Below are 24,823 nucleotides of genomic sequence, written 5' to 3'. Positions count from 1 at the left end.
GCTAAAAAAAAAAACCTTTTTTAAACATAAGTATTTATAACACTAAAGCATTTTTGCAAATGATTTACACTTGACTAAAAGCGATTCAAATTTTCTTCAAATTCCTAAAACCACCCTTATACTATTAATGGCATTATAAATAAATTACAAATGGTATAATTATCTATTTGTGTATAGTTTCTGTCTTCATTCCCCATGGAAATGTTTCTGTTAATGATTGGCACTGTGCCGATTTGATAGTTTTTGAACATGAAAAGCATGAATATCTTCAGTTAAAGATTTCAAAAACTATTAAATCATAATAATTAAGTTTATTGATGATTCTCACAGTATTTTTCTAATGACTAAGGCCGTGGAATAAACTTATAACAAACATGCCAACTTGTAACAACTCTGGATATTGGTTTTAAGGTAATTAAAATTTTACGTTAACCACTTTCTTTTTTAAATGCATTTTATACGAAACCTAGTAAGCATTAGATTTAACTAGTGATTGCAATACCGAATACCGGTATTTTGAGCTATTTTGCAATTTCGTAATACCGGTATTCGCTTAGGTGAAATACCGGAATTTTCAAAATTACCTGAAATTAATAAATAAACTTTTAATTAAAGAGTTTCCTATTTAACTTATTAGATACCTATTGCTATTTTAAAGGTCCCCATACCTATATCAACTCAGACAGTAACAAAATTAATCTATTTATGTCAAAATTTGGCCTCAAAAGCACACTGTAAAAAATATCGGTGAGACATCGAACCAAAATCGGGAGAACATTTGCTGGCTCTTCTGTTTGGGGAAAGAATGAACCATAAAGCGGCGTCGTTTTCTTCCCGCACGAATGGTGAAAGCTGAAACCCTAAAATGAGTCTCGCTCGCGCAAAAGACTAGTGCGAGGTTGAACCAAAATATTGATCGGTTGAGCGCGGGTGGATAGCATATGGTAAAAACAATGAAATGGTTTTATTTAATGCGAAGGTTTAGAGCGTGATCGAACTGTACTTACGCCCAATTTTAATAGTAGAAGCAGTGCGTAGTTTAACATACTATTATTTTGTTTTTAAGTATTTCTAAGAAATCGAAAATAAAATAAAAATCAATGTTATTTAAATCTAAATGGAGTAAAAAAAAAAATTCTGGTTCTATTGCATTCCTTCATGTAATCACCTACGCCGATTTTCGATTTCATTATTAATTTTATTACTATTGAATCCAGTAATAATTATAATGTAAAACAATAACTTTTTTTTTACTTTTTAGGCATAAAGATATTTTTTCAATAATTATTGAATTATTAAAATGAAATATTAAAATTATACAATTCTTATTATTTTAATATTTCATTTAACTAATACAGAATTTCAGAGATTTTTTATTTATTTATTTTTGTTGTTATTATTCTTTTTTTTTTCTTTTGAGGAAAAATATGAGCAGATTTAAAAGGAAAAGCTAAATTTGTGCTTTTGCCTTTGTGATGAAAAGTAAAACAAAACATAAATAATACAACGTTAATGCCCAAATTTGCAGGACACTGCACAGGTGTTTCGGGGGTTAAAAGGAACTTCTTTTAAATGGGGAAGAATTAATCTCATGTTATAAATATTATACATTGTTTCAAATGTGCTTGAACTTTTATTTCGTTTCTGTGTGATGAAAAATGTATTCCAAGTAATTCACGTTTTTTTTTTCGTTTATGCATCGAATCTTTCTTCAACTATTTTTGCACACAAGTAAACATTTCATTTTTTAAATAATGTATGATTGATTCAAAAATTAATGTAGGAGGGGGAGGGGGTGAAAAAGGACATCACCCCCCCCCTCTAGGAGGGGCAAGGCAAACTTTTTCGTTGAATTAAAACTCCGAATTGCATAAACTAATTGATAATCAAAATTAATAAAATTGACAGGTAAGAGTATTTGTGCAAAAGGAAAAGCAAATTACAATTTTATAAAAGTTGAGTAAAAAACATAATTCAAAGATTGTTAGGAAGTAATCAAGCTGACTTTGTAATCAATAGGTATTCTTTTAGAAAGAAAAATAAATAAATATATGCAGGTAAGGTTTTAATATAAAATATGTTTAAAAAACAATACAGATAGTAAGTTTTTGTTTGAATTTGTTTAGCATTTAAATTGTGTATTGTTACTACACATTAAAAGAAATTGGATTTTCAGACCTTTAATAAAATTCATGTTTTTTGCAATCACAAACTGTGATAGGACTCGACACGTTGGGTTTCCTGCTTCTACTAATGGCTTTTATTGCAACCATTTTTTGAATTCAAGACGTCAAATTTCAAATGAATGCCATGAGCTGGATGTTAGATGTTATGTGTGTATACCGATTTTGCGTAAAAAAGATTGTGTCAACTCAAGGTGGTGGTTTGTAAATTCAGTAGACACCACCTAATGTGATAACATTTGGGCGAAAGTGATTTGATATCAATAATTGGCTAATTATAATAAAAGAGAAAAGTTTAATGTACATATGCACAACCAAACAAGGCTCAGCTGATAAACAACTGTGTTACACAAATATTAAATGTAATCACATGAAGCGGCGTCCACTGTAATTTGATTCTAAGGCACAGAACGCCACATTATAAGTATAGAAAAATAAAATCAAAAGGCAAATCAACTGCTGTCAAGTGAAAACAGTAAGCAATCGTGATTGCTCAACAGAACCTTCCATTTTATAATCTATACATAGCACAGGGATGATTATACCCCCCAAAAGCAGGGGAGCACCTCTCTAAATGCCACAAACTCTCCCCCTCCAAAAAAGAGAAAAATATTCCTCAAAGCAACCCCTTCCATTATTTTTATGGTTTATCCAGTGGCCACCTCTTACATGAACCCCCTTTGTTCTACACAGTTTTGATTCTGTAAAGTGGCTGATTCAATAAAGTGGCATTGAAGATTTGATTCAATAACGCATTTGATTGAATTTACTTCGGATTCAATTAACAAACGTCCACTGTATTTTTAAACATCAAAATTTTTTCTAAGCAACACATTCATTTATTTTGACATAGCGACGCATTAATAATAGTCAATTAAAGTAAGAAAAAGTGTTGTTTGCGTGTTACGGATATGTCATATAAGGAGCGGCAGCAGTTGGGAGTACGGGGCATGCCGTCTCCAAAAAATGTTTTTTTGTTGCAAAAATATTGCAAATACTGTGTAACTGGTTTCACACCATCTTTTCTTTTTTGAGTTCCCCAAAATATTTTTTCCAACTACAGCATTGCTTTTTAAAATTAACCGAACATACTTGAAAATTATGGAAAAATCAGTAAATGAACACAAAATATAAAATAAATAATATCTTTATTCACAAATGTACATAAAAAGTTTTAAAATATTCAATTTTAAACATGTTTATGTTATTTCTCATAACCAAAAGGAGATACAATATAAAAATTCTATAAATGTAAAAAATACTTACATGGGTGATTTTACGAGTATATTAACTTTTGCCTATGGTAAGTTGAAACATTCATCTCATACATTAACCCTTTGGGTTTTAACTCTTATATGAAAACCATGCAATGGTCGAAAAAATATCTAAATGTAGTAACTAATATGTGATCCAAGTCGTCTGAATTAATGAAAGTTTAACCTACAAATTCAGCCAAGGTGCATAAACAAACTACTGTACACAGTAAAATTTTGAACTCAAGACAATGAAATATAAAACTGCATAAGAGAAAAATATAAAAATACGAAATACAGCCAACAAAAATACATTATTGCTTTAAATGGCCTTTCATTTATACAGCATGTACACATAAATGATTGTTCAGATTAAGCAAAGACAGGTTTAATTGGGTTTGGATTAATGAGGGTTTACTGTCCTAAATTGAATGCTTCACAAACTCAGGAAAAAATTAATTTTTTTTTTCAAGTAATTAAAATTCAAAAGTTAGACAAAAGACTTTATGTTAAGCAATGTTGATTCAAATTTTAATAGTATGTTTAAAAAAATTGCAAAAATTGTGAAGAAATATTTTGAATGTTGATTATTCTCAAGAATTTTTGGTGTTGTACGTTAGCAAAACTTTTTTGTACGTTTTAACCGTTTAACCGCCGAACTATTGACGGATGATCAAATTTGAGTAATTTTTTGAAATTATGTCTATTTATGTCTAGTAAATACAGAAATAAAATAAAATTTCCAGAAAAAAAATTTTTACTATGATTTTCAGTGTGTTCCATTTTTGGAACATTGGCGTTTTGCATGAAGTTTTTTTTTTTTCAGAGAATTTTTTTAAACTTAGAGGTTTTGAATGCGGTTTTTATCTTAGCATACTTTATTGCGGAAAAAATAATATTTTAAATTGCATTTGTGTACATATCAGAATTCAGAAAATCCAATACTGAAATATCTAATGCCCATCATATGAAAGGAAGCGTTGCTGGTGAAGTCGTTTGTCGCAATGGAAACATGTCTTAGTCGTATTTTTTTGCACACCGCGCAACGTCCTTGGGATGCAGATACAATATAATGTCCGTCAGACATTCTTGACCGTTTATGTAAATGACAACGAGGCCCTGGAGGACTTTCCACTCGTACTTTTTTTCTAAGGAGGTGAGTTATTTCTCTTCGGAACTCTAAATGCTTCATCTTGACTTCGTGTAAATCATAATGAAGTAACCAACTAGCTACAACTGAAATATTCAGCGCATTACTAAAAAGATTCCACCACCATTTTTTACTCCTCAAATGAGGTCTGTAGCTCCCTAAAAGTTTATCCAAGACGTCCACACCCCCCATTCCTTCATTGTATCTCTTGATAAGATGAGGTTGTGGCACATCTATCTTGCATTTCTAAGCATTTGAGTAACATTTTACAGATGCAAGTGGCTCATGTGTATAACAATTAGATGCTACTGTAACCACTGTATTATCTTTCTAGCTGCACATGTACACTGATCCATCAGATCGATAGTCAAAATTTCCGCGATCTTCTTTAGAAAGGGCTTTTTTGGATTTCCGTGGACAATGGCCAGTTCGGTTTTCACGAATTGTTCCTGTTGCTCGTACACTTTTTTTTTTGATAGCTGAGAAATTAAGTCATATGATGTAAAAAAGTTATCAAAGTATACTTCATGCTTAGACGTGTCAGTCAAAACTGATAATAGATCATTTACAACTCTGGATCCTAATTGCACATCAGGGGATCCTTCTTTTTTGCCTGAATAAATCTCCATGGAATATGGGTATCCACTTGAAGAGCACAGCATCCAAATTTTGAAGCCGAATCTTATTGGTTTTCATCTAATAAACATTTTACATGAATGCCGACCGTAGTAGGGAACCATAGATTTCAGATTAAGCAAAGACAGGTTTAATTGGGTTTGGATTAATGAGGGTTTACTGTCCTAAATTGAATGCTTCACAAACTCAGGAAAAAATTAATTTTTTTTTCAAGTAATTAAAATTCAAAAGTTAGACAAAAGACTTTATGTTAAGCAATGTTGATTCAAATTTTAATAGTATGTTTAAAAAAATTGTAAAAATTGTGAAGAAATATTTTGAATGTTGATTATTCTCAAGAATTTTTGGTGTTGTACGTTAGCAAAACTTTTTTGTACGTTTTAATAGTAACTAGGTGAACACATTTAAGGCAGGGTTGGGTTTTGGACTGTCCAAAACTGGTTTAGGACAGGACAGGTGGTTTTTACCGTCCAAAACTGTCTAAAACTGTCCAAGTGTCCGAAACTGTCTTAAACTGTCCAAAACTATGCTAAAGCTAAAGCAGTGTAATCTAATCCAGGTCTTCGCAACCGTTGTGCCGCGGCACACTGGTGCGCCGCGACAAGGAACCCGGTGTGCCGCGGTATTTTCGTAGTTATATAAAAAGAAAGAGCCTTGAACGTATTTTATTTTAATGTTACGACCGAATAATGTTTGTATCGTTCTGTAACTTCACAATTCACCCTGTCGATCATGTGCAATAAGATATACCCAACAAGGGGAGAGGCGGGATTTGTTGCCCCCTTCTTTTAAACTTCCTGTGATCTTATAACTTTCAGTTTTTGAAAACGGATTTCCAGGAAATCAACTAATTATATAGATTTTTTTCTAAATCTTTCGCAAACGGGAGTATTGTGCCCTCCCCCAGGAGTTTTAGCCCCAGCTTTAGCTTTTGTTTTCCTCTTTTCCAGTTCCGATACTAATTTCATTTTATCGTAGTTTCTCAAAGTTCGGTTCTGAGACTTAGCAAAATGAAAATTAGAACCATACACTGTTACCTCCATCGTGAAGCTCTCATAGCAAAGAACTTACCAGATGAGTTGAAGTCAGCTTTGGCTGAAGTCGTGAAAATCGTGCATTTCATAAAATCGTGGTCGCGTAATTCTCGCCTTTTCTCCGTACTTTGTGAAGAAATGGGGGCAGATCACCACTCCCAACTTCTTCATACAGAGATTCATTGGCTTTTATGAGGTGAGGTACTATCAAGAATTTTTGAATTGAGGGACGAGGTACGTTTTGATTTTAAAAAACGAAATGCAGTACGCCAGTTTGTTGCAAGACAAATATTGGCTGGCAAAACTAGCGTACATGGCTGACATTTTTGAAAACCTTAACGAATTGAATCGGAAGATGCAAGGACAAGGAGATAATTTGGGTTACATGTATGGACGGGGGGCAAAACGGGTTCAAATCAAAAATTCAGCTGTGGAGAGAAGAAATAGTTCGTGGCTCATTGGACATGTTCAAACGGATCGTCAACATGGTATATGAAGAAAACGGCATGGAAGAAAAGCTGCTGAATGTGGTGGCAGAACATTTAGTCATACTTCAGGACACGGTTAAGCACTATTTCAAGAATAGTAACATGAAACAGTATGGCTGGATTCGCGATCCATTCTCTTCATCTGCGGATGCATCAGTTAAAGACCTTTCTTTGAGGCGCGAGAATAACTTATGGACCTCAAGAGCGACCGTACTCTTAAACTTAAGTTGAGCGAAGTGCGTCTGGACAAATTTTGGTTGCTGGTTAAAAATGAGTATCCCACTATCTCGTCTTGCTGTTGATGTGCTGCTACCATTTTCAACTACGTCTCAGCCTCTCAGCCCTCGCACCTTATAAAAAAACAGTAAGAGATCATCTCTAAAGAGCCTGGATCAAGAACTTCGTGTAGCTCTTTCCAGCATAGAGCCGAACATCAAACGTCTTTGCGAAAATTAGTGTTAAACGGAAGTTAGGAGCTTGATTTCAATTTCTTGCTTTCTTTTTTCTTGAAACATTGTTTGATAAATCGTTTAATTGCAGTGTGCACTTTTATGACATGTTTGCCAGAAATGCTTTGAAACATATGAAGCTTAATTTTCTGTAAATAGCTATAGTTTTGTTGTTCATTATCAACCTGAATACATTCGAAATATTTCTGCTTTCTAAATAAATTTAAATACACTATGTTTGTTATAATTAATTCATTCATATGAAAAAAGCCCCCCCTCCGGTCTTTTTACCAGTGAATAATAAAAACATTTCTGTATTACGATTGGGAAATTAAGTTCAGTGTGCCCCGTTGGATCTAGAAATTTCTTAATTGTGCCGCAAAGTAAAAAAGGTTGAGAAACACTGATCTAATCAATTCATATTTACTGTAATATTCTTAATGCATAAATATAGATATTAATGAGGTTTAATTAATGAGTATTGGATAATATTTTTCTGCAAAATGTTCATTTAAAAAGTATTTTACTAAAAAAATGCCAATAACTATTACATAAAAACTTCCTTATGTAACAGTTGATAGAGTTATGAAAGGAAATTCACTACCAAGACTGCTAATTTCAGTTCCATTTATAACTCAAAGGAATGTTATTAAATGTGCAATATTTAGGTGCAAAAAAAAAAAAAAAAGGTTTTTGCAAATAAGTTTTACATGATGTTTTAACAAAAATTGTTCTTTAAATCATAGATTAAAGAACAAGACATTGATGATTAAACATTTATGTTATAAAACTTGTGCTATTCTTTTTTTAGTTTATATTTTAAATATAGTACATTCTGTAACTAAAAAATTGTAATTTATTGCATTTAAATCAATTATTGCACTATATTTTGAACATTTTCTTTTGCACACATGCATAAATGTCGAAAAATTTGGTTTATGGAAAGAAAAAAACTCTTGCATACAAATGAGAAATTTTTAATGAAGAATTCAATTTTTACGTAACTAGATTAAAATCAGCTCCATAAATAAGTTGCATATATATTTATACTATTTATACTTGAATGTTCGCATAAAATAAATATACTAAATAGTCAAAAAAAAAAAAATAATTTTGACACATTTTGTTCTGTTTTTATATTTTCTTTCAAAATATAGTTTCTCAAAATGTAGTTTTGGACACTTTTGGACACAAGGGTTTTGAACAGTATGGTAAAAACCTGGCCAACCCTGCTTTCATTTGCACACATGCATAAACATAGGGAAATTTGGTTACTAATATCAAAATAATAATGATAATAACTAAATAAACTCATGCATACAAATTGATTTTAATCAAGAACTTCTGTGTAACTAGATATAAATCAGCTGCATAAAAAAGTTGAATGTTCTCATTGAATTCATGTTCAATATAAAACATTACTTTGATAATTTTTATTCTGTTTTGATGTTTTCTCACAGAATACAATTTATCTAAAAATATAGTTTTGGACACAAGGGTTTTGGATAGGATGGTAAAAACCAGGGTTTTTACCGTAGTGTCCAAAACCTTGCCAACCCTGATTTAAGGGGATCAAATTTTGTAAATAAACACATAATAGTTTTAATTTTAAATGAAAAAGTTGCTGATTTAAATTGCGACTTATGTTTCAAGGAGCAGCAAGGACGGGTCAGAAATTACAATAACTTTATTTTTAACATAATTTTGCTTTGTTTCAAGACTTTTTTAATGTAATATTTTTTATAAATAAGATCATTCCCTAACATTTCAGAACATATTTTGCTTATTTTATTTGTCTGTTGTACAGAAGAAGAAATAAATTGGGCACGATGGCACATTTATTATGTTACTACACATAATCTCGCTTTCAGGAATGTTTCCTTAATTTTATGCTTTTGGCCTCACAAATACTACATTTTATTACACTGGTATTTTCCCCCATTGACTTTCTTTCATTTATGTAGCATATCTTGAGTCAAGAAACTGAAATAAGTAGTAAACTGAAACTTTGGTTCAGACTACATAAAAAATGTTTTTTTTGCAGTTGGTATCCAAATTTCTATTTATTAGAAGTTAAAACAAAAAATATGTAAGTGTATACTGAAAATATTTGAAAATAAAAACTAATTACAAAATTAGAAAACAGTTTAGTGTATTAATGTAATATGAAAGCACTACTCAGTTAAAAAACAATTATGCAAATGCTTGAAAGTATTCAAATTTTACGAAGGATAAAATGAGAATAGCAAACTTCAATTAAATTGCTAAGAGGGACCAAAAAAAAAGTTTACTCTTAAAAAACATTTTTTTAACATCCGTTTTGTTCTACATATTCTAAAAATTAAAACTATTTTTATAAGACAAAATATTCTGAACTAAGTAAACAACATTTAAACAGAACATTTAAAATTTAATTAACAATAGGAATTACCAGGGATCTCAATAGAACAAATCAACTGCTAAATGTTTATTTTTATCAAAATTTAACTATAGTTCACATTCAAAATTTACATTCTGATTTACATTCAAAACAAAATTATGAATGGCTGACTTAAGATTAAAAAAATGGGGAGGGGGGGGGGAGTTCAAGTGGCTAACTAACACCTTAAGATGTATATTAAGATCTATTTTTCTTTTGTACTAATAGCAGTATCTATGGACACATATACAAAATGTGGAATGATTTTAGGAGTATCGATTTGACACATTTAATTAGATTTATGCTATTTTACGTATAATACTTGTACATATACATTTCTAACACAGCATCATTATACAGTAAACTTGCTGGAAAATCGATAGAATGCATGTTGTAGACAAGGTACAGAAATGACATTTTACCTGCATTTTATTTTTGAAAAAAAATTTTAAAAACAAAATGAGAGTGATAAATATTTTTATTACTCGTTGTGAGTATTTTAAGTAAAATATACCAGTATGTATTTTTTATTGAATGCTTAAGAAAACTGATCTCCAAAAAAAAAAAAAAACGATTCTATTCATTCCTTAGATTAGTGGGCAGATAGGTGATGTTTAATGTCAAAAAAAAAAAAAAAAGAATTTCAGTCTTTTTACATTATCTGCTTTGAGTGGACCCTTTTGTGTAAATATTGGAAGTCCGAACAGAATAGAAATGGTGGTACCACACTCATCATTCATGGTTTAATAGATATTTTATCTTCATTAAGCCATGAAAATAGTAACAATGATTTAGTAAATAAAGATGAATTAAAAAAACAAAAACAAAGATGAATGTACAATAAATAAACAAATGAATAAAACAATATAAAATAAATAAACATTAAATAAGGGCAATTCCATGGTGTCGGATGTAAAAAATGAAGAACATTTTCTCAGTTTTAATTCCACTTACCAAATATAAACTGTTCCAAAATGATCAAATTTATTTACAAGATACTTACTACATCCCACAGAATAAAAATCATGTTAGTTTTTCCCAATAGATCCCTAAAGTATAAATTAAAAAAAATGTAAAGAGTTGGTGTCGGACGTAAACACACAAATAGTAAAATTGATGGTTCACTTAAAAATTTATTAAAAGTCTGTGAATTGGCTTACATTTTAATTTAAAAAACAGCATAATTATAAAATATACTTATTATTGAAGCATATTTCAGTTTTCAAATGATATCATAAGGAATAAAATTATTTAAAAAATATTTTTAGCTTGGTGTCGGACGTAAATTGTTCATATTGGACGTAAACTATTGCTCTTAAATGTAAATACATAACAATGATTACAGTTATAAATATATATTATAGGTTACATGTACTGAAACAAAATTTATGAAATAAATTCAAAAATAGGGTTGATTGGGGAAGTAGGACACTGGGGTAAGTGGTTCACCCCCTAAAACTGAAATATGTATATAGTTTTTATACTTTTTTACATTGATCATGTCATGTTTCATCACAGTGATTAGTTTTGAATATAATTGGGTTACGTGGAATTTTTTTTCTAGGTCAGTTGAATTAGTCAAAAAAAAAAAAAAAATCTGAAAATTTTTTTTGGCGAGTTTAAGCAGAATTTTTCAAAGTGTTTCCCGGTTAGCAAATATTTTTTATGATCATTAAACATTCATGTACAGTTCAACTTAGAGTGCATACTGCAATTAGAATTTTTGAATAAAATATTGTTCAAAACTGTTTTAGAGGAGGAGCCCCACTTACCCCGTAAAATTTCACTAGAAGAGGTCCCAACACTATGGGGTAAGTAGTTCCCCCATAACAGTGAGTATATGAAAATCAAAAGCAACTCTCTGATGTAACATTTGTATTAATGAAATACAAGACAACTATGATGACTTAGTAGGAATTGATAGTTCAGCTACAAAAGCTGGTGATTAGTTATTTGTGAAACTTAACTGATAGAATACCATCAAGATTTATATGGATTGAATGTTGATAATGGTTCTTCCTTAGCCAACTACACATAGACGTAGTCATTTAGTGTTTCCAATTGCAATTTCCAATCATAGTTTTGGCAAATTTGCAAAATTGAACTTAATCAACTGTATTACATTCATCCAACACACATTTTCTCAAAAGGGGTCCTACTTACCCCTAGCAACCCTAAATGTTATACAGTAAATTCACTAAGTTGTTTCTTATGCATGTTTCACTTTAAGTTTGAAATCAAAGGCAAAAAAAGGAGAAACACAGTTGAAAACATATGATGTTTAAAGGAATGTAACAGTGTCGGACGTAAAATTTTTTTTACGGATGTAAAAAATTTTTTACGTCCGACGCTTAGATTTTAGTAAAAAATATTCACTTGTTACAAAATAAAAATACGTTATATCAATGAGATTGAAAATCTTACTTTGTACCCAAAAATACATGTATGTAGCTTTAAAATTATTGGCTCAGCATAATTAACTGCACATTTTGGTGTCGAACCTAAAACACTTAATGTACCCCACAGGAATTCTTTTACAAATCAAAATGAATTATATTTTTGCCACATTTTTGCAACATCACCAGCAACACATTGTATCTTTAAATGGTGATTTATCTCAATTCATAATATTAGTAGGTATTTTTTGGGAAAAACAGAATTTCTTTGAGAGTCACCAAATACGGTTTAAAAATATTTGAACCTCCTGAAACTTATTTATAACTGAAGTGAACAAGTTTTAGACAGGCATTTCAAAATATAGAACTTTTTACCTTTAAAGTGACACCTCATTTGTTTAGAAATCTTAATTTTAAAATTTGACCATCTGGTTGACCTTGCCCATAAGCACATCTTCTGCACAGGATGCTATCTTTTTGAGACAGCAGACCACAAAGTCGGGATCCTGTCGAGGGCCACTTTGAGTAAGGTTCTGTGAAAAGCATAAAAGTGTACAACATATTAGCGCATCATTTGGACATAAAATGTATCTTAAAATGGAGTAGCTAGTTAAATCACTTAACTCAGATAAAGATAATGAAAAAAAAAAAAAAAAAAAAAAAAAGAAATATTAATGCAAAAAAGGGCTAAGTTGGAAAGCAACAGGTATGACTAAGATGACCATATGTTCCGCTTAAACATGACTCCCATGGTCCCTGGACATGTTCAAATGCATCGTTCTCCGAGGTGACAATACGGAAATCTGAATGCTTCAACTGATGGTCATTCGTACAGCAATTTAAGCCTTTTCAAGGCGATAATTTAATCATGAATAATAATTGAATTTATTTTAAGGTTCTTCGGCCCTCATACAGCTGTGCACGCAGGTTGAAATTTTGCTTTGTGGAAAAGGGTATCTATGTGATTTTTTTTTTTTTTTGAACATAACTATTATTTTAGACATCAAATTGTTTTAACCCATTTCTTAACTTCCTATTATCGAATTAAAACATAGAGAACTGAAATTTTACTGTATTTAAATTAATGCTCTGTTATTGAATAAAAAAAAGGTTAGAATGCACAAAATCAATGGGAGAGACTGGCGTAAAATTAGACGGTACATATAGTATGTAGCAAGAATAAAATGCAGTACTACAATAGTACTGTACAGTAGACACAGTAATTATATTCGACGCACTTTTTAATTGTTCAAGCATATCGACATTTTTTAAATTTCTTTAGTTGTCAGAAACTTCTTATTTTTACTTCCATTTTAAAAATTTAGATAAACAGCCGCTTATGTGGAATTATGTTTCATCAACTTCATATTTAAAATGAAAAAGATGCGGAGTGACGATTTGTAAATTAACAAAGCGATGTTTCGACTAGTACAGTGCGGGGTACTTTTGCTTTCAGTGATGGTCAAGGGAAGGTCCATTTACGAAACTGATATTTAGTACCCAATAAAGAAGGTGATACCTAAGCCTTGCGATTCCCTTCCGAAAACTTTCGTGTTGCGGAATGAGGAATTCACGTGAGCTCCGAAATTCGTTACTCGAGAAAAGTTCATTATTTATCCATTTCGCGTAAGTCGAATCACATTGGAGCGAGAGTCTACTGCAGTTTAAAATTGCACATTGAAGTAAAATAAGCATTCTTAGTATGTTTCATATTTCGTATATTTATTAATATTTGATTATAAACACTGGTACCATTCGGGATATTTTTCCTATTTCTTTATTTTCTTTTTTACTGATGGAGTGTTGATATATCAGCTAAATAAAAGTGAATTATCAAAAAATACTGTCCGTTTTTGAGGTCATTCGGTAAAATTGAAAACTGCTCTTACTTCATTTCATCAGCAGCGTAAGAAAGAAGATGGTGTCCAGGTCCGGATCCCTAGCTTGAAGTTCAAAATCAATTAACTAGTTCCTGCAAAATATAAGCTCCTATAAAATTAACTCCTATAATGAAAATTAAAGTTTTTCTCTTTTAAAAGATGTTTTTCATCATCTAAATCAATTTTATGTAAATATAGTATGTATGCCTACATAAAATTTTTTAATCAAATTATGACTGCATTTATTTACATTTTCTTTGCACTTCTTGAATGAAATATTCACTGTCAGGAAAGGATTAAAAACTTGAAGGTTGACTTCCTTCAACTTTTTCAATCCTATCTTGCAGCGAATATTTGTAAAAATCGTAGAAAATGTTTGGAATGACAAAGTGGCTCAGTATTGGCTCAATAAAGGAATGAAAGAATAAATAATTCTTTGTTATATTCCATGTTCAAATGAGCCACTTTATTAATCTAAACCACTTTTTGAATTTTTTGTTCAATCCTCAAACGGTGTATATGTGTATGCTTTTATTTATTTATTTTTTTAAAAGTAGCGAAGTAGCGACTACTTTTCAAAAGTAGTTAGTAGCTGCTACATTTTGAAAAAAGTAGTTGTAGTTGAAGTTAACAACATTTGTAATAAAGTAGTTGTAGTTCTCTCTACGAAAAAGAAGTAGTTTTTCCAACCACTGTTCAAACCATGAGTCTACAAACAGGCACACACTTACTATAACAAAGCTCTAAATATAATACAGCTAAGCCTAAGCGAACCTTTAAATGCATTACTAAAGTCAAAATAATGAAGGTTATACAAATATTTTACAGTCTAAATTATCTGCGTTTGTGATATTTAAAATACGGAAACATAAAGTAATCATAGTAACATCAAGTACATCAAAATATTACAAACCTTTGGATTGCAGCTTTAAATTCTGTGCTGCGCCGCGGAAAGTAAATAAAGATGACGGCCGGTGAGTAACTTCACTTAACTTCGTTAGTTGAACGGAAATACGGTGAGATCCGTAATTTCGAGCGGTTGCACCATGATTTCGAGCCATCATCGCTTCTGAAAAATTTTAGTTGAACCTCTTTTTCGCGATATTTGTACAAGTGCACCATAAATTGGTTCAAAATAGTACGGATATTTTTTACAGTGCACGAACCAAGCAAAATATCAATGGATGAAAGTTTTCCGTACGTTTATGTGCACTATGTTTTTATTTTTAAAATATCCTTGATTGCTCCCTTGCCCTTTTGTAAAAGTTAATTTCATTTACGAATGTATTTGTCCTGCGAATAATATACTCCAACATCAGTTGCAACAATATTTTATGAGACATATTTTTTAATATTTTACTCAACTGTACCGAATTTTGAGAAAAACTTTCTCTTGGTAGCATAAAAATGGGCAATTTGTTGCCACCGGGATTAGGGTACTGTCCTGTCTAGCTATTTAGCTGTATACTTGGCAAGATAACACTTAGCAATTGTATAGTACCTAAAAAAATTACATAGAGGAAAGGCATAATCAACTGGGACAAATTTTCAGATATTTACATAATTGTAAGGAATTTCAAAAATAAAACGAAAAAGAGAAACTAACAAAAAAAAAAAAAAATAAGTTTAGTTAAGTTCATCACAAATGTCTAACCAAAGGATTAATAAAACACAAGCCTATCCTGACCAAGAGAATGTTTTTGAAGATGATGTTAATATTCGAAAAAAATGGTCTCTCGAATAGAAATTATTGCAGAAACCTTTCAGAATTCAAGTATTTCAATTTTTATAAGCTCTGAAATTAAGTTGAGGTGTCACGTACCAGATGAGCGTCACCCGGGAGGGGGAGGGGACCGCTCTTTCTCAAGAAAAGTTTTTTGTTTTAGCAAAAATTTTTTTTCTCCCAAAACTCTTTCTCTCGCTCTTCTCTGGGTTCAGAAATTGAAAGGGATTTTTAAGTAGTCTTACTTAAGAAATCGCCCCTATTGGATAATTTGATTTTCAAATTGAAGTTCTAACGCTGTATGCATCTTCGGTTTACAATAAAATACAAAGCGAAAATTTCATAAAAAGGAATTCGTATTTCAATCTTTGTTTAGGGGTTTTCCCCCTTCCCATAAGTGGAGGGGGGGGGGGAGGATTTGAAAAAAAAAATAAAAAAAATAAAAAAATGGAGTCGGAAATTTCAAAATCCTGGAGTCGGAGTCGGCCATTTTTTCTTCCGACTCCGCAGCCCTGGTATTAACTATTGCATTAGGATTGGCATCAGTGTTAAAACCAAGACCTCTGGGGAGTGTTTTTAACCCTGAACCCCCAGACTTCGCTGTGCCAGACGTTCCGCAACCCTCTGGATCGATCGTGGAGGTGATGATTTACCCTTTATGCGTGGCCAGCCAGATCCCCAAACCTAACCCCATGTGATTTTTTATGAGGTTTCGTCAAAGACAGTTTTTACACACTACCATTGCCTGCAACATTGCAGAACTGAAAAATCGCATATGTGTAGCATTACGTAAAATTGACAGTGAAAAACTCCAAAATGTATGCCAGATGCGTGTCGCGTTAGAAAAGGCACACTCATCGAATATTTGTGAGCCAAAAAAAAAAAAAAAAATACCCTTTGACAGTTTGTCTTTTTTTTTATATATCATTCATTGTGCTAAGTGTAATAGTTTATGAAATTTAAATTTAAAAGCCGGGATTTCCTTTTATGCTGACCCTGTATAACGCTCCACTTTTATTCAGTGTAAACAATTTCCTTTTACGTAACCTTTTATTGATTTAGCTCAGGAATTAATGTAATGTTCAATCGTTATAACTGCATCAGAGCTCGTATAGGATTAAACCTCTCTCAAGTCTGTTTACAAATTTACTGGCATTGGAAGCTTGAGAATTGAAGGTTTAATTTTAATTAAAAAAATCTCTGACATCCAAAAATGGTCTCCTAATTGTATAAAGTATCTTTAAAAATATTAATATGACATAGCTACCGTTAATCATTTCTACCGATATCATTTAAGCTAACTGCCCTATAGAAATGATATGCATAATTTATGATAGGCATAAACTAGCTGGAATAGCCACTGGAATATCTTCCTACCCCCCCCCCCCCCCCCAGTAACTCTTCTCCAAGCCTAGTAATTTCTAGGATGCACTTTTCTCTTGTAAGCTGATCAATCTCTCTTCCATACAACCTTTTCTACTTTTATAACTAATTTTCTCGTAATCCTCGAATAACTTATCTCGATGTCTTTATTCCTTTTTACCGACTGACGAATGCATATGATTCAGCTAGCAATAAGTTTATCCAGAGCTGTCTCATTTTCCAAGAACCAACATCAAGTTTTGAAACAATTGCTTTCTTCTATTCTTCAGCTTTGAATCACTTCAAACTCTGAGTTTTCATACTAAATCCACGTGGCGACTTGGGTGCTGAGAGTTCAGAAGTGTCAAATATTCATACAAATCTCTCTTCCCTCGATGTGAAAATAAATAATCTAAAAAAAAAGTTAATTTGAATTTTGTCATCATAAATTCCAATTATGTTTTTCGCAATCACGAGTGTGTGTGTATATGTAAGCGTGTGTGTTTGTGTGTGGGGGTATGTGTGTGTGTGTAGGCATGTGTGTTTGTGTCTGTGTGCAGGCATGAGTGTGTTGGTAGTTGTGTGTATGTGTGTAGATCTGTTTGGGGGGTATGTGTATGTGTGTGTAGGCATATGTGTTTGTGTCTGTGTGCAGGCATGAGTGTTGGGTAGTTGTGTGTATGTGAGTGTGTAGGTGTGTGTATGTGTTTGTGTATATGTGTAGCTGTATGTATGTGTGTGTAGGTGTATATATGTATATGTGTGTGGGTGCGTGTATGTATGCGTGTAAGTGTAGGACATGGATGCAACCTGGAGACGGTTTTCGCTAGAGGTGCAGCTTCGTGAGGACCCGGTCAACGGTGATGCTGCGGAGGGTGCTGGTGGGAAAAATCAAAGGAACGCCAAAAGCGGTCAAATGAAAGCAATAAGCAATCGTGATTGCTCGATAAAGCACACATGGTTAGACCAATGCTCTATGCGTATTCCGTGAAGAATAAAAAATCCTCACTAAAACAGCGATATATTTTCTCGCTCCCCCTGCAAATAAAAAGAGTGCAATAAAAATACTCGGTAAAAGTATTAAAAGCAAAAACTTCATTCTCTCAGAGGAAAAAATAATTTTTTAAAAGACACACCACAATTAAAACTAAACGAAAACCCTCTCCAAACAGTAAAAAAATAAATTTCCCTAATACGCCTTACAATTGGAACAAATTATGAATTAATAAAATGCACATTACAAGCAGAGAAAAAGAAAATCCTGCTTCCCCTTCGAAGAAAAAAGTATTTAGAGAAATTGCATTAAAATTAGAGCAAAATGAAAATCACCCCTCTGCCAGAAGAGAAAGTAAAATTAAATTTAAATACGCATTAAAACTACAACAAAATCAAAATCTTCCCATCTCGAAGAAAAATATCTTAATTAAAATACAACCGAACTCGCTTAGAAAGAACGTGAAGGTATATATCTGTTTATGACCAAGTGCTCGTAAAAAGAAATTTGCGAAAAAAAAATCTTAAATTTATACATATTTGATTTTTTTTTCTGTACGGTGCTAAAGATGTTGGTGAAGTTGCTATGAACTGTATAAATGTTCCTTTTTTATGTTTTTTCGGATAATACTCACAACTTCGAAAACAGTAATTCACACCCATAGCTTTCAAAAAAGTTCGAACTTTTTCTACGTACTTAAAACACATTATGTCTATTGAAGGTAGTTCAGATTTAAAATCTTCCCAATCATCATTATCATCATTGCTTTCATTGTTTTATTATTATTTTTTTTCATTTGCTTAGCTTGCATTCTGGTTATAAACGCCTTTGGTAGAAGTTTTCTAGGGGTTTGTTTTACAATTTGTTCATTTCTTTTTTGCCGTAAAACCAGAGTAAGGACTTGTTTCTATGAGACCCATGTCCGAAAAAATGTGCACGTTCTGAAATAAATAAATAAAATGAGAAGCATCGCATTTTGCATAGTCACAGTCTCATCGCATATCTTCAGTAAGAAACCTCTTCCTTTTTTTACTCATCTTACATTCCAAGATATAGTTACGATAAAAATGAACTTAGGTATGCTTATAATGTAGCATTAATGCATATATTTACATTTTTGGGGATGCACCGGCTCCATTGTTTGTCACTTCTTGACATAGTAAATAACATTGTAGGTAGTGCATCCCTAGAAATATAAATATTCACTAATGGTATATTATAAGCGTCCTTATATTCATTTTAATCCTTATTATACCTGAAAGTAAGTTGAATACTATGGAAATATTATTTATTAAAGATCTGCGATGCGACTTTGACTATGTAAAATATGATGCTTCCAATATATATATATATTTTTACGCGTCAAATGTTTTTGAACCTGGGGTTCATAAGAGTGAGTCCTATGCTCTGGTTTGATGCTGAGAAATGTGTGAAAAAAAAAAGTCATCTCAAAAACAGTCGTCTCGGCAAGGATTTTGTCAGACATTTCCTAGGTTTTTTTTTTTTTGCCACGCAGTAACATTAAAGAAAATATTATCTGAGCTAGAAGGTGGAAGTTAAGAAACATTTAATAAAGCAAAAGTATGGCTAGCTGTAACCTGTGGTTTTTGATCGTAAAAAGCGAGTTATCTTCTCATAGACTTTACATCGTACCAACCAATTAGATGTGATTTCCTCATTAAATCCAAGTTGTTGTTAAATCAGGGTTCATTTCAAGTGACTTTGACTGTATTCATTTAAATTAAAACAAAATATTCCCTTACCCCCGAAGACGACATAGTTTAATGAAAAACAAAACCCCTGAAAGCATATGAAGGTGATTAAATTAAGCATTAAAATTGAAACAAAATTCAATCTCCCCCCCAAGAAGAAATAATTTAATTTAAATACGAATTACTATATCGCTTTAAAAATATTTTTATTAATTGCCGAAGGCACAACTCCATTAAAACAGAGGAATTAGGGTTACAGAAAGATTAAAAAACAGTATCATAACAAGCAACATAAGTGTTTTTAACATATATTTTTAAAAATTTATTTTAGTCAATTATTTTGATTTTTTTTTCTTGTTTTCAGTTAATATTTTTTGAAGAAATATGAAATCTTCCTTCAATTTATCAATGTATTTTTTTGTGCCTTTAACGGGAAAACAGGCTGAATAAAATTTAGTACATGGGTAAAAGGAACAGCTGGAAATAGTTATCATACAAGGGTAGCTTTATTTCTTACGAATGACCCTTAAGCATTATAAGCGGTAATCATCCTCAGCAGTTTTCAAAAGCCAGAGTCAAATCATTTCCGGTAGTCGGTGCTAGCAATTTTCTCTTTCTCATTTATTTTCCTTTCCTTCTTCATCTTTTTATTTTTTTCTTTGTATCTAACTTATTTCAGCTTAGAAAATGACATGTTTTTCTTAGTGTTAACCAGCCTGACGGAAATAAGGGCTATGTATGCTCTAGCCCTGCACTTTTTTTAATGCTAAAAATGATTTCGGGGTGGTTGTTGACAGCTTCTGCATTACTAAACCTACTGGAAAAACTTCATAACGTCCAGAGAACGTAGGTCGATTTAGTAGAAAAGCATAAATAGCAATGTAGAAGATTTTTTCAATGATATCACGGTGATAAAAGTGTAAGAAAAAACATTAAAATAATATTTTGAATCTGGTACAGAATTACGTTAATTAAAATTATACGATGGATAAAAGTCCAATGAAAAAAGGATCTCACTCTAACGCAGTCGAAAATTAGAATTTTTTTTTTACAACTATAACTTTTATAAAAAAAATAATGTTAAAGGCAATTGAATCTCTTTTTTTTAATGCTGGGTAAGAAACAAAACATTTAAAAACTTTTTCCTTTAAGTTTTCTAATCTATATGCAAGCAATTTTCTTACTTTTTTTTCATTTGTTTTACCCCTACAAGTATAAATGTTTATAAGAAACTCAAGCTTTGTCTTTTTGTTTGAAAGAATAACTTGTTGACCTAGAATAGCATTTCAACCAAATCCAGTTTTTACTTTTCTGGCTCACTTAAAGAACAAAATACCAATGAAAAATATAGTTTCCATCCAAAAATTAATATTAGTTCATGATATTTATGAAAAAAAATGCCTTTTTCTCGCAATTCATATTTATTTTTCCGTATTATTATAAAAATTTTAGTTTGAAAAAAGAAAATATGTGAACATATGATTTCATAAAACTAGTACACAATTCTTAAAAAAATATTCAAATAGTTTAGTTTTTAAGAAATCTAAAATGAAGATATTATTAGCAAATAGTATTAGCAATATAGTATAATTATGAGCAAAGGTAAGAAAACATGTTTCCAAAGAATTGGGAAAATTAGTAAAAAAACAATACATTTTCTTAATATTTTTAGCGTTTGTTTCCTTAAAAATGGTGCAGAGGAAAAATATAATGTCATCGGTAAAAGGAGTTCAAAAATTTTTTATTGTTAAATTGTAAAACAAAAAAGAAAAGGAATCGTTTAGAAAGACCGTAGTCTGTGCACTTGAATTTCCCTTGAATAAGAGTCAAACTGGGACTCAATTTCTCCTTCGAAGAACACAGAAAATGATGGCAATGAAAGGGAACATTTTACTGAGATTGTATCACAGCACTGTTGCGGTTTTTATTGACATTGTTAAGATGGTACAATCACATTTTTGAGTGATGCTGATTTCAGTTGATGTTAAATGTTCTATAGAAAGCTATTTTTAATAACGTCATAAAAATGAAAAATGTGCATATACTTCACAGAGAAATAAGGTATGAAACTGGAAGTAATTATAAAACATGATATTAACTGTTATTCAGTGTACATATCTTTTGTAATTCGCTGCTAAGTGTGGTATTAATTGGAATTATTTGTAAATTCAGCAGCGTTCCTCTGCGACTAAAAACAGTTTGTCTAATTGTAGACGTAGGAATAAATGCAGTTGACTCTCAGTTTAACGACTTTCAAGGGACCACAAAAAATTGTCATTAAGTAGAAAGCGTCCTTAAATAGAATGCATTTAAAACTATAGTGGACCATCTGGGACCGTGAAAAGTCTTTAAATAGAAAAAGTCTTTAAATAGAGCGTCGTTAAACAGAGAGTCAACTGTATAGGTGCTAGAAAAATATTTTCAGAAACGAATTGCATAATTTTATAGTGTCATAAATGTTTTGGAAAACAAATCATTTTTTAAATGTAAATACATGTACAACAAACCGAAATCAAACAATATCATCATTTTATACGAGAAAACAGTTTAAAGAACAGAATGGATGGCTGTTTTATTTTTTTTTCTGGGATAGAATTGACTTAAGAAACCTATGACGCCTTTTAGAAAGCTAAAATATCTTTCTCAGCATCTTAGCTTTAGCATTAATCTAATTATCTTATTAAAGAAGCGAGAGTAGCTAAAAAAACTAAACGTGGAAGTTGTGATATTAATACCATTACTTTAGCGATATTTAATGTATTATTTTACGATTTCAATTAAACGTTTATATTGAAATACATGCACATATATATATATATATATATATATATATATATATATATATATATATATATATGCGATGTTGAAAAAAATTTTAACGGGTACAAGCATCCAAATTTACGTAGCAAAATTTTAAAAATTATAAAAATGTCATTTTTAAAGTGTTAAATGCTTTGCTAAAAATTCGAAACATATACATTAATGAAATGCACCTCTTTTACGAACAATATCAGTAAACACAATGTAAGTGCTCTTTTAGTACAAAAAGTCAGTAAATAAATTTTTTAAAGACATGATGTTTCACTTTTACCAACATTTAAGATGAATTTGTAAAGAAAATTCACGGCTCATATTTTGCTGAGTTTTGCAGCTCATATTTTGCTGAACACGCAAATCATCCAAAAAAGAAAAGGTCACATTGAAACATCAAAATTCTGTTTCTCTTTCCCCAACTGACCGCCCTTACCATTGAGTTCAGATATTCCAATGCTTCTGACATCATATTGTACGGATTTTTCTATTCTTTCCATAAGTTCTTCTCATGGTGCGATTTTAGTTGCTTCAGGAAATAAGGGATTTCAGTTTTAGATATTTTTTAGTCGACCACCAATTATTTGAGAACAATTGACTAGTATTTCTGTGTCGATTTGCGCTCCAGATGAGCCCTTATAGCACATACTAGAGTATGTACCAAGTGTTATGAAACACGCTGTATTTACATTGATAATCGCGATTGTGATAAATTATATTTAATTGTCTTAAGTAACAAGTTGTGCTTTAAAATCAACATCAGCTGTTCCAGAAGAATGATAATTTACGTTTTGTCAACGTGTGTGTTTTGAAAAGTAAGATATGTTCATTTTCCCAAAGTTCATTCCCTCCCCCTCCCATGCTTATAATTCAATTGGTGTACATGCAAACTTTCCAGAAGTGAAAAAACGTGCTCCCTGCTTAACTCACTTAATGGTTTCTGCTTCTTAGAGAGTGTTACCCATAATTATTTCAAGTATCCAGCTAAGGTGCAAATGGTTAATGATCCAACTAATGATGTGTGAAGTTTCTGCTTCATTTAATAACAGTTCCAAGTTGGTAATTCCTTTACACTAGTGACTGTGCTCAAGTAAGAATTTTCTAAAAGGTCAAGCATATTATCGATAATTAAAGTTTTTAAATCTAAGTTTGATTACTGATTTTACAGAGTTAATTTTTTAAAAGTGATTCAGAAGCTTTTATTTCATCAGGGGAAAATACAGCTTAAATGATTACTGTTTAATAAGAAATTAAAGATTATTATTATTCTAATTGAACTCAGTATTAAATAATCGATTATTCTTATTTTAAATGTTAATTCATTCGCATTACATTAACTGTTTTCCTGTTGTTTTGTACAGTTCTCTTTGTACAGTTGAGTAATGAATCGAACGATTAATTTAAAAAAAAAAAAACATTCCATTTTGTATCAACCGAATCCTGATCCTTTTAGCTTATCTAATTTATTATTTTATTTAATTGTCAAGATTTTCACTTGCAAGCAATTAATCTTTAATTATCCAGTATGCAAAGTTTTTATTTTAATCCTAATATATTACGGACCTAACATCTTAATTTTCTCAACAGTCAACTTGAAACAAAGGTTAATTGTTGTCTTTGAAATCAATAGAAATTCGGGAGCAGAAACAAGTGTAACTGAATTATTTTTTAGGCCTCGTTATCAAGTTAATTAGTCAAAGTAGGGTTTGTTCAAAAGTAAAATAAAATTAGAATCCCGTCATGTGGTATTGTCATTTCACTTGAAAAACCATTCGCAGCTTTGTAATCCGTTAACAGTCTGCTACAAAATCAATTCAATGCAAAAATTCTGTCGATAGCAGGTAGGTAAATGCAAAGGGCTGATAAATTTAAAAGAAATCCCCTTTAAAACTTTACATTAGGTCTGGATAATTTAGAACAGAAACTTTTATTCCCTCCATAATTCGTAAAATAGTCAACTAAAGATCAGTTTTTTTTAAAAATCTTTTCAAAAACAAAAGTAATATTTGCCCATTTCGGTAACCTTCTTGAAAAGTCTGCTGACTTGTCGTTAAACTTTCTGAATTTTTTTAGCATTGAAATATATCCCAAACTTCAATTTCAACACGGGTTCTTTTTTAAAGCTTTCTCAAGTAATGTCAGCCTTGTCAACTCCAGAAAAGAAAAAAAAAAACAAAAAGACAAACAAACTTTAATTTGAAATCGGTCAAAACTATGATGACGGAGTAATTGTTCCAAAAAACTGTACTTCATGGCAAGCCCGTGTCCAGATTTTCATAAAGGGAGGGGTTTTAATCTTACCTGTGTGCGTGGGGGGGAATTCAACCCCTCAC

The sequence above is a fragment of the Uloborus diversus genome, chromosome 3 (genome assembly GCF_026930045.1).
Source record: "Uloborus diversus isolate 005 chromosome 3, Udiv.v.3.1, whole genome shotgun sequence".
Lineage (NCBI taxonomy): Eukaryota > Metazoa > Arthropoda > Arachnida > Araneae > Uloboridae > Uloborus > Uloborus diversus.
The sequence above is the reverse complement of the archived record's forward strand: the minus strand, read 5'-3'. Positions refer to the sequence as shown.